This window comes from Rhipicephalus microplus, chromosome 1 (genome assembly GCF_043290135.1).
Source record: "Rhipicephalus microplus isolate Deutch F79 chromosome 1, USDA_Rmic, whole genome shotgun sequence".
NCBI lineage: Eukaryota > Metazoa > Arthropoda > Arachnida > Ixodida > Ixodidae > Rhipicephalus > Rhipicephalus microplus.
This window is the reverse complement of record NC_134700.1, coordinates 237297500-237310568: the sequence shown is the minus strand read 5'-3', so window position 1 is coordinate 237310568 and position 13069 is coordinate 237297500.

Here is a 13069-nt window from a genome sequence, read left to right as displayed (position 1 = left end):
CAGTGTTGCTTTCAGTTGACATTATTTTTGGAAATACAACTCATGTCGCCAAACACGATCTCGGTTTTTTGTAGGCAACGAATTTGGTTTGCTTGTGCGCGCGTCTTCGTGGAAAGGGTTGAGCAGGCGCAAGTTAACATAGCAAGTCCACATGACGTTTGTGATGCATGAAAGCTAAATTTACTGCACTTTCACGCAGAGGAAGTTATTTTAACTTTTTTCACAAGCAGAGGCGTGCCCGATAGCCACGCAAACGAACCGGGTTTGATACCCTTTTAGAACCAAACTTTCCTGGTTCGGCCCCCTCTGCTCAAGAATTATTTATTATCGATTGATTTTATTTGCGTCGTTCTTAGTTTTTTTGTCACGCATAAGATGATGATTTCTCGCCCACCACCAATGACGCCGACGCTGGAATTTCTGCGAAAAATTATGCTGGCCGCGTTTCTATAGTCTACTTCAGTAATGCTGGGTAGCGCAGGGTTTAAGCGACCGACAGCTCGAGATTTCTATTTTATACTTTCTAGTTATGTTGTTATGACGCAATTCGAGGTGCATTTTCACTTTCGTCGTTTCCGCCGTTCGAACGAGGGAAAAAAACGTGAATGGTAGGGCAAAAGGTGAAATGGTTTAGTATCAGCCTCGTTCGGGTAAGTAGTGCACGTTAAAGAACCCCAGATGGTCAAAATTTCCGGAGCCCTCCACTACGGCGTCTCTCATAATCAAATGGTGGTTTCGGGACGTTAAACCCCACAAATCAATCAATCGTTCGGGTAAGTATACTGCATCCAGATCCTGGTGACGCCGAGCAAAATCTAGTTTTGTTTTTTAGCCTCATGAACTACGGTCTGGCTATAGGGTAATCAAAAGGCTCGTCATCTCGACTGAAGGCAGCTTATAGGCAATACCAATACTTGTTCTTTAATGTGCAGCCAAAACACAGCCTACGCGCTTGCGTTGTGTCTTTTTCTTTCTGTGCGTGTCTGCGCCTGCGCACACGCCTGTATAACTAACTAACTAACTAACTAACTAACTAACTAACTAACTAACTAACTAACTAACTAACTAACTAACTAACTAACTAACTAACTAACTAACTAACTAACTAACTAACTAACTAACTAACTAACTAACTAACTAACTAACTAACTAACTAACTAACTAACTAACTAACTAACTAACTAACTAACTAACTAACTAACCAACTAACTAACTAACTAACTAACTATCTAACTAACTAACTAACTACCTAACTAACTTACTAACTACCTAACTAACTAACTAACTAAAATATTTATTTCAGCTGGTACATGCAAGTGCAGATGACGAGAAAAAAGCTTTTGTCTTGCTTTTGCATTTTGCCTCATCGAAATGATTCGCTGCTACAAGAAAAGCCACTATGACATTCCACTGCAGTTCAAAACCTCCAAGAGAGCAAGAAAGACAGCTTTGAAGATGAAGCTTACACTGACGGAACTAATTAACTGAATCATCAGACGCGAGAAACTGGCCTTGTCCTCGGGCCTGGTGCATCAAGAATTTTTCCGGCATCGGACAACACAGAACACACCCTTGCGACGTTCTTGAGTGTTGACAGTGCATTCATTGTGCGCAGTGAGAGAATGCGCCGCTATATTGCGACAATATATAGTCACGACGCCGAACAACAAGAGAGGAGCGCTCATCCACTTGCACTAAGTGCTCCTGCGGTCGTGCCTTGAGGTAAATAAAGATCGAAGCAGGTGGCCGTCCACGAAGTCACGCACGTGGCGCGTTCGAAAGACGACTGACTATATTCATGCGCGCCACACGAGAAGCCGGCAGTCGATAATCACCGCCAAGAAAGGGTGCCCACGGGCGACGCCAATCGGCACTATGTCTTGTGATTTTCGCGGAAAGTTACCGGTATAATCTATTACTCAGTTTACTGCCAGGCTAGCACTTTTCTAAAATATTTCCTGCTGCGCGTGTAGAGAAATGCGTTATCTCCCAGGCAACGTACCAACCTATCATAATATGTGGCATCTCGTGGGCCAGAACCACGATATACGATTATCAGGCACGCTGTATAGTGGAGGAAACTAGAATACTGGATTACGCGGGGCTCATTAGCATACATCTAAATCGAAGTACATGGATGTCTATCATTTCGCATCCATCTAAACGCAACTTTGGAGCCAACAACCGCGTAGGAAGGAAGGAAAATAGGAGGAAAAGAACGGCAGGGAGGTTAACCAGCCTATAGGCAGCCGGTTTGCTACCCTGCGCACGGGAGGGGGATGGGGGAGATGAAAGATAGCGAGCAGAGAGGGAAGATAGTAAGTTTTACATTAATGGAACGGTAGAGAAAAGCTATACACAACGCCTCGTGAGTTGGTGCATTGGCCCACTTTGGCGCGCTGTTCCTGCGCAGTCGCTGACATGTTCGTCACGTAGCAGCGTTGCGCAGTTCAGTGAAATGAATCGAAAGTAGTAGAGTGGAAGATATTGTCGTTATAATGGCAACGTGTATCCAGCGTTCGAACTGCTCGCATATGAACGCGCTTCGGATTGTTTGTGTTGGACAGAACCTTCACAGGAAAATGAACTTCAATTTTATCCTGCGCATCCATATTTTTGAAAGAATGGCCATAAAGTATTCCTCGATTGAGCATGCAGAGTGACCTAGGAACAAGGTGTCCTACCCAGCAGTATTATTGACGCATGTAGTCAAAAGATGGGGATACCAGTCTAGCACTGTTCTGACCGAGCTGCGCCAAATTATGAAACTAGAGCCGCGTGTTCGTTTTTGACTTGTGTGTACGCTTACTTTGTGCACGTTGAGGATGTGTTTTAGTAAATCACAGCTTTTTATTTGCAACATAAAACATTATTATGACATAAAATCTACGGGTGACCCACTCCGACACCCCGCGGCAGCGGTTAGAGCGGCCAAGCATTACTTCAGGTCTTTCTCGAAAGATGGCGCTTGCACACTACCTCACCGTTCAAGAAAAGACACCGCCAGTTTTAAATTGACATGTCTGATACAGATAGTCAATTACAACATAAGTTGCTAATAAGTAAGATGAAGTAAAATTTTCCAAAAAGACCATTTCGAGCGAGTGAAAAAAAATTAATACAAGGGAAAAATTACTATTATTAAGTACCTGAACGAAATCAGATTGCCCCGATATTTTTAAGTGCTAGATGTTTGCGGCACCATATAATGTTTGTTCTGTTACGCAAGCTTGGGGAAATAATGGTACTGCAAATAAGAGAAGCGATAAGAACTGAAGCAATTAAGTTTTAGAATAAAGTGACCATTCATCCCAATTTACGAGCTACATTTACCGGTTTTAAAGTTGGGGTCCTGTTGCCCACCAACCCGCTTGCGGTATTGTAGTTCGTTCTGCTTTCTTCTGAAAGGCGGCTTGCAGTCAGGGTCAGCTGGCCCGGCCACCACACGTCTTTGTTATAGTATACCACACGCGGTTATGATTTGATTTGTTGCTGCTTGTTTCTCTCTATATATTTAGTTTTACTCTCTATCACTATTGCTTATTTATTTATTTATTTATTTATTTATTTGTATCTTCCCCTTCTCATTATCTTGCCCACAGCATCGCAATCACGTGGTTCCCATAAATGCTTGTTCAGCTTTCAGGTATACTATGCTGTACATGACTATACTCTTCTTTCTCGTTGTTTCTCTCTCTATCTGTATATATTTCATCTCTTCCTCTCAGTTTCTGTTTTTTCCTGTCTTTCTGTCGTTTTTTCCTATATTTTTCTCATCGTCACGTCCGTAGCAACGCAATCACATGGTTCCCATAAATGCTTGTTCAGCTCCTGTGCTGGATAGCCGAACAATAAATAAAAAAAAAGGCATGGCAGCCGAATTAGGAATTTTATTGCGTTCATTAATTCATTCTTCTCTCTCCTTCTCATCTCCTCTAATCTTCATTTCCTCCCTCCAAGCGGCGGTGGCGATGTTGCCACTGAGGGAGTTAGCCTGGTAGGCATGGCCGGATATTGCTCCGACTGAGCGATTTTTTTTTTCATGCGGTTCGGCTCTCCAAACATCACTTAATCCTGTCTCTCACAGAAAACTTGAAAGTATGTTAGTCACTTGCTTTCCCATCGGCCACACACTTGCCGGAAGCACGTCTTCGCAGCATCTAAAGTGAAAACCTCCTTTTTTCATACTGTCCATCGATCTGTTTCTTTCAGAACTAAAAGGCTGCGCGAACAGAGGTATATTGCTAAATATCCGCGACTTCAATGCAATCAGTGCTCAGCGAAAATGTCTGTCCACATCGTGGAGCAGAGTTTTCGTTCAATGATCGCCTTCCTTCTCCTCCTCGAATCATCAGTCATCATTTCACTAAGTTTTATCCTCTCGCACTCAAGGCTCAAACCTCCTTTTTCCACCGCTCTTCATCCCTCTACATCGCTCTGATGTGTCCCTTTAATCTATTCGCTTTCTCTCGCATCTGCCGCACTAGATGGTGGAGCTTGCCGATCGCTGCGGCGCACACACGACCGAGCTTTTACGCACACTACGCAGGCTTCAAGCATAAGACAGCTCCATTGTTAAAAGTAGAATCGTGTGTTTGAGCACGGCCTCCGAGATTGCGTACTGGCCAGTGTGCCATCTCGGAAGCCATGGTTTGAGGCATTCGCGGCGAGATCGAGCTATACACAGCAGCGCCGTTTGCCGCGTTTTGGTAGATAGGCGGTCAGCGGCGCGTATACAAAAATACGCAGCGGCACTTCGCTGAGGCGGTTTGAGTTGAATGTAGGTTAATGAAGCAGGTTGTTTGAAGCCTAACTGTAATATATGCGATCTCTCCTTTTTCCCCATTCCCCTTCCTCAGTGAAAGGTAGCTAATAGGATGCTACAATTCTGGTTGACCTCCTTGCCTTTCTCTCAATTTATATTTTCTCTTTTTCTCTCCACTTGAACAATTACCCACGAAACAGGGCTAACGTTCCTGTTACGTGCGACAGAAGCGCAATATGCCAATCAATGGGCCACTGGCCTCCAGCCGCAGTCATATTTGGATGGAACTCGATGTTTATTCTTGCTTTATTTTTACGTGTTTAACTTGTGTTCTGCGCATAGAGCAATATAATTATTGCAGCGCATCTGTGACAGTTAAGTATTTACTTCTTGATCTAGTGGCTACAAAAGAAACGTATAGTCTGCATTTCTGCGTAATTAGATTAAGAACGTTGTGCACTCTGCTTCTACGTTTGCATGAATATGCTTGCCGATACCGAAACACATGAATTGAGTTTTATTTTACTTCTAATCAAACTTTGCAAAGGCTCGTTCATTTTCCGTGGTTAATCACGGATTTCAAAATCTCCTAATTGTTATGAGATAGTGTCACTAAAATTCTGCATTCACACCTCGTATTATAGTACGTCTTTTGTTTAGGATGATAAAAAATGCACTCACTATGTAATGTGCTTCAAGGACAAAGTGGCAGCCACATTGAAATAATGTTAGGGCATGGATGGGCACACCGAGAGATTACATGAGCGTCATACCGACACCTGCGTGCATTGACTTCATCAGAGTGCACGCAGATACTGGAAGGCGAAATGTCTGTGTGCATTGTTTAGGCATACGTACCACAGTTTGACAACGTGCTAACACAACAGAACAAGCTACCCTCTGAGGATGTGCATGACGTACGCACACATGCTGTGACTAGCAGGTGAAGCAAGGAGCGATCCACATCATGGCGAAGTTTCTTTCGCTTGCCGCTAGGTGCTGACTCTGTTCGATCATGCTGCCAATATGAGATGTCCTTTCTTCCGTCATTCCTCAACACCCCCCCCCCCCTCGAGATGTGAGATGAGTGAAGCTAGAGAGGGTTTCTTAAGCGACGCACGTCAATGAACTTCATTCAGTATGATAGTTGTAGCTTAGTGGCTATGATTTAGCGAGGAAAGGTACAGCAACGTGGGTATCTTTGTGGGAACAACTGGGAAATTAAAAGAACAATCACTGGGGTGGTAATATGGTCTTGCTGGAACTTTATGAACGTAAACAACAGCGCACGCACAATGGACGAGTGGTGCCATGTGAGACCCATGCTAGCGCGGCCATATGAGACCCACAAGACATACAGCGCTCGTGAGTCGCCTTGTGTTCGGCCGTTGTACTTTCGGTAGTTCTTACGAAGGAACAGTAGGAGGAGGAGGAGGAATAAATGAGGAAGGACAGGAAGGTTAGAAGGAACAGTAGGAATAACGTGGTAGGAATAACGTGGTAGGTAGGAGATATATGCTTGCGCTTGCCTATCGTCATCGAGAACTTTATTAAAAGTATTGGGCATATTTTTTGCTACTTTTGAGTTTTTGAGAGCGCTTCAAGTTTCCACGGACACTGCTTAATCTCGCAATTATAAAGTACTTTCACACTGATAGTCTTACAGTAGTAGTCGCAGTAAGTGGCCAAAAGAACCTATATGATATGTGATTTCAGTCTGGCTTTCTTTTCAGGTTTGTTTACATTCACGGCACCGGCTTGCCCCCGTGCATGCAGTTACTTGGCGGGACGGCGTAGAAAAAAAAAACGAAAAAGAAAACAGATTGTATAGTGCCTGTAGGCACATTCTGAACTTGTGCGGGGTATGAAACTGAATTCTACGATTCTGGTTGACATTCTTGCTTTTCTCTCATTCCATTCTATCTCTCTTGAAGCCACCAAGAGAAAGATGGGATTTGCTTAATTCCTTCAACCTTTACGCTGTTGTTTCAGACAGTCTTTTCATAACAACTTTTTGATGTAGGTTTCTTAAAACGACCATTATTTTCGTTTCTTTGTTATTCTAACTTTCAGCGAACATACCGCAAAAAGTCATTAAGTTAGATTAATTTAATTATTTATAATAATATTTGTTGAGGTTTAGTGTCCACAAAACCATGCGTGATTGTGAGAGACACCGTAGTGCATTGCTCTGGAAATTTTGACCATCTGGGGTTCTTTAACGTGCACCTAAGTAGAGGCACACGGGCCTCAAGCATCCTCGCCTCCATCGAAAATGCCGCCGCCATGGTTGAGATTTGGTCCCGTGACCGCCTTTATTTCATGCCTAAACGAATTTCACACATGATGACACGTAAGCGGAAGGGTCGGCCATTATCCACGCTCGGAAGTTCGCATTATTGAATGCTTTCAAAATATTAACGAAAAGGGCCAAGAGGCAATTATGGCTCGATATCGCCTTCTGTAGAGATAAATATTATCATTATCATCGTCAGGACAGGCTGTACAAAGACTTAATCAAAAACCTTACTATTGCAGGAGAGCCCTTGTAAATCTTCGGATGATCGACAGCCTAACTGAAGCTTATGCTTTGTTTTTCTGCTAAAGTAGTAGTGGTCGTGATGTTGTGACCATCGGGGTTAGCCTGGCATGCGTAGCGGAATATGAAAGTTGAAAGTTGAAAGTTGAAAGTTAAAAGTTGAAATTTATTTCACCACAACGATACACCGTGATTTACACAAACAAGAAAATATTGTGGCATAGAAAGTAGGAAAAAAGCTGCGCTATAGCAGCTTAACTAGCCCCACCTCCTATTTGGCCTGAGCGTCTGATGCGTTGGCAGCCAGCGCATGTCAGTGATTGGTGTTGCTGCGTTCACTGTCTTTTGTCCTCTTGTTCAAGCGATGTTATCTTTGAGGCTGGTCACCGGAAGACATGTTGCAATGTGAGAACATGGTTGCAAACGTGTGCCTCCGTTTCGTTCGTAGCTACAAATCCCATGCTGCCAAAGTGGCTTCAACACCATGCTTAGCGGTTGTAAAGAGCGCACATCTCATGGCATGGCAACAATTTTGTTATAGTCCAGAAAAAATACAAACCAAAGGCATATTTTCTAGGCTAAGTCGGTGGCTCCCGCCATATAGAAAGTGGTAGGCCGAAGAATATCCCGGCACCATGAGGTCTCCAGGCAGCCAGGAGTTGATCTTGGAGGATTTCACCAGAAATGCACCGACTGAAGTCCTCCTGACGGTTCAAATCCAAAGACATTTTATTGGGGCACAGCGAGAAATTATGATCTTGTAGACCAAGAGTGTATCCAACAAGGTTCTCATTCGACGGGAAAATCCCAGTCAATTTAGCCTAAGACAAAAGGTGTAGGAAAGTATTAGGGTTGAATGAATGTTGATGTGATTGCCTGAAGTTAGGTGAACTTCTGCTTGAAAAAAATTAGTGCTCGGTGAGCTTCCGATAATGTGCCACCTTACTTCGGAGGCCATGGTGAAAAGTTGTACTAATTCGCTTCTTTGCGTGTCGAAGCTCCGTGATTACCGCAGAATATGGCCGGGCTTATCTATTCTCATGTGGTTAGGTTTCACGCTGTTATGCCTTGGAGTCTAAACTGAACTTCATTGCTTCTGCGAAGGCAACCAATGTCAAAAAACAGCGAGCGAGCCAGGCTGACGCCATCACCTACGACGGCGTCTTACGCAACACGCGGCAAGCTCCCTCCAATCACGGGTCCGATTCCAGCTCGATGATGCAGTCGACGTCATCTAGCCTGGCGCGTCTTACGCGATGCGTGGCAATACCACTCGCCCATGGGTGATTGCAGCGGGAGTGGTTCCTGATTGAAGGCTGCTGACGCAAGAGCAAGTGGCGGCTCTGATTGGAGGCTGCCGACGTGACGATTTCCCAGGGCCTATAAAATAACCAAGCGGCGCAACGACAAGCATCAGACGACAGCGTCAGAGCATACGGGTGCTTACGAGAGCGTCCGAAAAAATCCCGGCTCGTCGCACCTCAGGGCGCGTTCACACTGAGGACTCCGACCGCCGAAACTGCGCCAAATCTAAATTAGTGGTGGCCTTCTCCGCGCCAATCGCTCTCGGGCCAATTTTTGCGACCTCTTCTGCCGAGTCGGTCAACACGGACCAATAGGAATGCTAGTCAAGAAATTTTCAAAAACGGCAGCCAAGCCATTTGTCATGTCGCTGTGCATGTAACTGAATATTGTAACCAATGGGCGTTTAACTAACTCGGTACCTACTTCACGTCCCTATTTCGTGAAATAGGTGACCGTGCTTGTCGTTGTCGTGACCGAGCTTGTTGCGGTCTTTAAAGAGCAAGAAGAACCCATCAACGCCGCTGGCATCGGTGTTTTTTTCTGCTCTTAGTGCATTGCAAGACAGCGACTTGCAGCAAAGTAAGCAGTACTGCCTCTTCTTGCTTCTTGCGTACGAGAATCATCGAAGCCTAGACCTCGAGATAGCGCAGTGGCGTTTGCGAGCCGCGACAACAACCTCCGGGAGACAGTGCATCCACCCGCGTTCGCCCTGTCGTAGATGGCATATTCGCCGGCGCGGGGCGCGTCCAGTGGGAACGACGCTGCGTTTCGGCGGCAGGAGAATTTCGCTCGTTCTAGAAAGCGGATCCTTCAGTGTGAACTAGGGGTCAGTGCGAGCTCCCTATGCTGTCACTAAGCTGTCGGACCCAGTGCAGAATATGTAACGCCTTTGTTTATGCTGCACATAAATGTGTGCTTAACTCATCATCGCCTTATCCGCTCCATTTATCAGCTCTGCGCAGAAGCAGCTGTGAGCTGAGACACGTGATAACCAAGAGTGGTGATAGCGGCACATTACCCAACGACGCACAACAACTGTTCGCACCAATCGGCGCGTGACGCAGCGCTGCAGCGTTTGATAAACTTGCCTATTATTCTGAACTGTTCTGTTAATGCACATGTACAGAGACAGTCGAGATAATTCTGCCGCTAAAGCTAGCACCAGAGGTAATGCATGGTCAAATTATATGGGTCGCGAAATTCGGAACTAAAAGAATCGAAAATTTATTGCCACAGGCATCAACGCCCGCTGACGTTGAAGCGGGACTACGAGAGGAGTGGAAAGTTACCAAAAATAAAAATTCGATATAGATGTTTTTATATAGTCATAATTTCGTATATGTCTAAGTTAGATAATGATAATATTCTTTACGGTTTATCTGACACCTTGATGTATGAGAGATTGCTTCAACGTTTGGTCCAGTGCTATAAAGGGGAAGGGCAAAGGAGGGCAGGGTATATGCAGGTGATCTGCTATCAGAGCTTGTATTTAGTTTGGCGCATTGCCGTTTCAACGGAGCATTGATCACTTTTGCGTGGTGTTTTCGTGCGTAGCTTCCATATAGTTAATTTGCTTATGTGCTGCTTACTGGCGTGGCATTTCAGAGCTTAACTAGCTCACAGAATGTGTAGATGGCCGCTTTTGTAACCGCCGACTGCCTTCGTTGGCAGATGCTCGGCATGCCCTTGCCTTTGATGACAGTGAATGCGACACGCTTAGCAACGAGACGCTTTTGCCAAAGCGGTATTCTCGAGGCTGCTGTCCCGCTGTAGCAGTTTTCCACAATCGGGCAAGGTGAGTTTTTGAACTATTTTGCTATAGTGCTCGTGAAGGATTGCGTCACAATTTCATACGTGAGGTTTTCAGTGTATATTGCAGGGACACCATCGGGCTAATAAAAGAACTTTGCTTCGGCAATACTTCAATTAGTCTTTCTTTTTTTCTCGCGCACGCAATCAGCGAAGGGTAAGACACAGTAAAATTGCATATTTATATTAGCACGTAAATTGTTAGCAATTAATAAAAATTTCAGTTTGGCGAAATGTAGGGAAAATGCATGACGCAGCTACCGCTTCCGGTTGTGACGCTATGCTTTACTTTTGTTAGCTGTAAGTCGTCCCTTTAATACGTTTGGATGGCGATGGTGGCAACGAGCTATCAACTGGATACATGGGCTGCACTGGAAGCGCTGCCAGTTTACATATACCTTGGGTGGCGCTGGAAGATTCTGTCAGGCATGCATAAGAACGGAAGCTATTCACGGACGATCAGATCACCGACGACTGATAATTGTCGTTTACGCTATTGATGAGCTGAGCGCATCGCTGACTTTTGTGGGCGCAACTTTGTCGTATGAAACGTCCAATCATTACGTACTTGAGTTCGCGTTCTTCTACGCATGTACCACGGGACAATACAGTGCCAGATTCTTGAAAGCTTCGAAAAAGTGCATAGAAATGACACGCCTATCTTTTTATTTTAGCGCACAAGTTCACTGTTGCTTAAGATGGCGTCTAATTGCAAGCGTAACACTCTGTTCGATTGGTTGACCGGCGGTTATGAACAGTACGGGGCTATAAACTGGGTCACCTTTGAATGGCCAGTATAAGCAGTCGCGATTCATCTTATCAAAACATGCGAGGTGGCCTTCGTCACAACAGTGCGCACCACGTCCCAACGCAGGTCACCGCCTTTTTTTATCTCTGCATCGTTTTTAGTAATTAGGATTTAGCTTAGGGCTACTTGCACCAGAACTGGTTCGCACAAATGGCCCTCCCGCCTAACTTGAATACGTTGTTCGAGTCCTTCGATGCAAAGCCAGTAAGTGCGTAGAATATGCATTGTAAAACTGCATTATTCTCAGTACCCGTTGTGCAGCCGTAAAACGAGGGACATCCTAAGCGTGGAAATAAAAGGGTGTTTGCTATACTGCGGAAGGACACTTATGGTTACACTTTAGCCAATTAATGGCAGGTTATTTTCTCGGCCCCACTAGCACATGCCATGAACATACAGTACAGCCCCCGCACGACTCACCCCTCTTGCAAACCGAGCAACACCATGACTCCACAGGCCGGGCAGTGTTTGTACTGTGCTGTTACCACGAATACCCACGAATAGCAAAATGATATACCTCATTGAATAAATGCTAGTGGAATAGAATGAGTTAGAACAACAAAAAAGTTCATATTAATGCTGTGTTTGCCCTAGAAAAGTAACTTTAAGAGAAAAGGAACGATGTGCGAGACTGTGCGTTGGTATCTGCCTGGTTGTGCATTACGTTGCACGCGTGAAAAATCAAAGCAGGTGATAAAATCGGCAAGTTTGTATTTATGCGTCCATTTAAACCTTCATTCGTGTCTTTTGTTCTTTTCGTCTGCATACTGCCCCGCCGCGGTGATCTATAGTGGCTAAGGTACACGGTTTCTGACCCGCAGGTCGCGGGAGCAAATCCCGGCTGCGACGGCTGCATTTTCAATGGAGGCGAAAATGCTGCAGTAGCCCTCAACTACAGCGTCTCTCAGAATGATAAGGTGGTTTTGGCACGTTGAACTCTACAAATCAATCAATCGTGTGCCTATTTCTTGATAATCTGAAAATTCAAGTGCGAAAGGGCGCACGATCATCGTCTTCAAATAGTTATCCGATCGAACACAGTGAAAGTGTAGGGCGCATCATCTTGAACTTAGTTTTTACCTTCGGCAATATAAAGACCTGCAACTGAAAAAAACACATTACCTTCCTCATGCCTTGCTTTTAGCAGAATGTCGTCGTTGCCTGGTATTAGCGCTGTTGTAACGCCCAAAGCAATTCCTTAAAGGGACACTGAAGGCAAACAATAAGTTGGTGTTTACTGCTGACGTTACAGTCTAGAAACTTCCTAATGCTGCTTTTGTGCTAAGAAGGTGCTTATTTTGAAATGAAGCGACGTATAGTGGACCGCCTCCCGTTAGCGCACTTCAAATCACCCCGTCTTAAAGTGGACACGTTTATGTCGCTGTTGCCGTGAACAACGTTGCCCGGAATCAGCAGCAGAGCGAAAGTAGTGGGAGCCACAGCAGCAACAGCAGCTATTGAACAACTTTCTGCCATGACCTCCGAGATGGCAGGCGTGCTTGGTTTAACTGGACATCACTAGATGGAGAGAGCTGTCCGATTTAACCAAGCGAAAATGAAAGTTTTGAATCACTCTCGCCAGTCGTCATAGTACCGTCCGGTGATTTTTCTTTATAAATCAAGCGTAAACGAACAAGGAACATTTTATTACGTCTCTTGATGCACAGGACGAGGACTGAACTTTATTAAAAAAAGAAAACCAGCGAGTTTAGGCAGTCGAGCCCAGACTTCTTATAGAAAGACGTCAAGGGCTTGCCTCCACGCCACCTCATGGGCGTGCTGCAGGGTCGCCCATGTTTGTGACAGTTATTTTTGATTGTGGCTTATTCAATTACTAGCAATT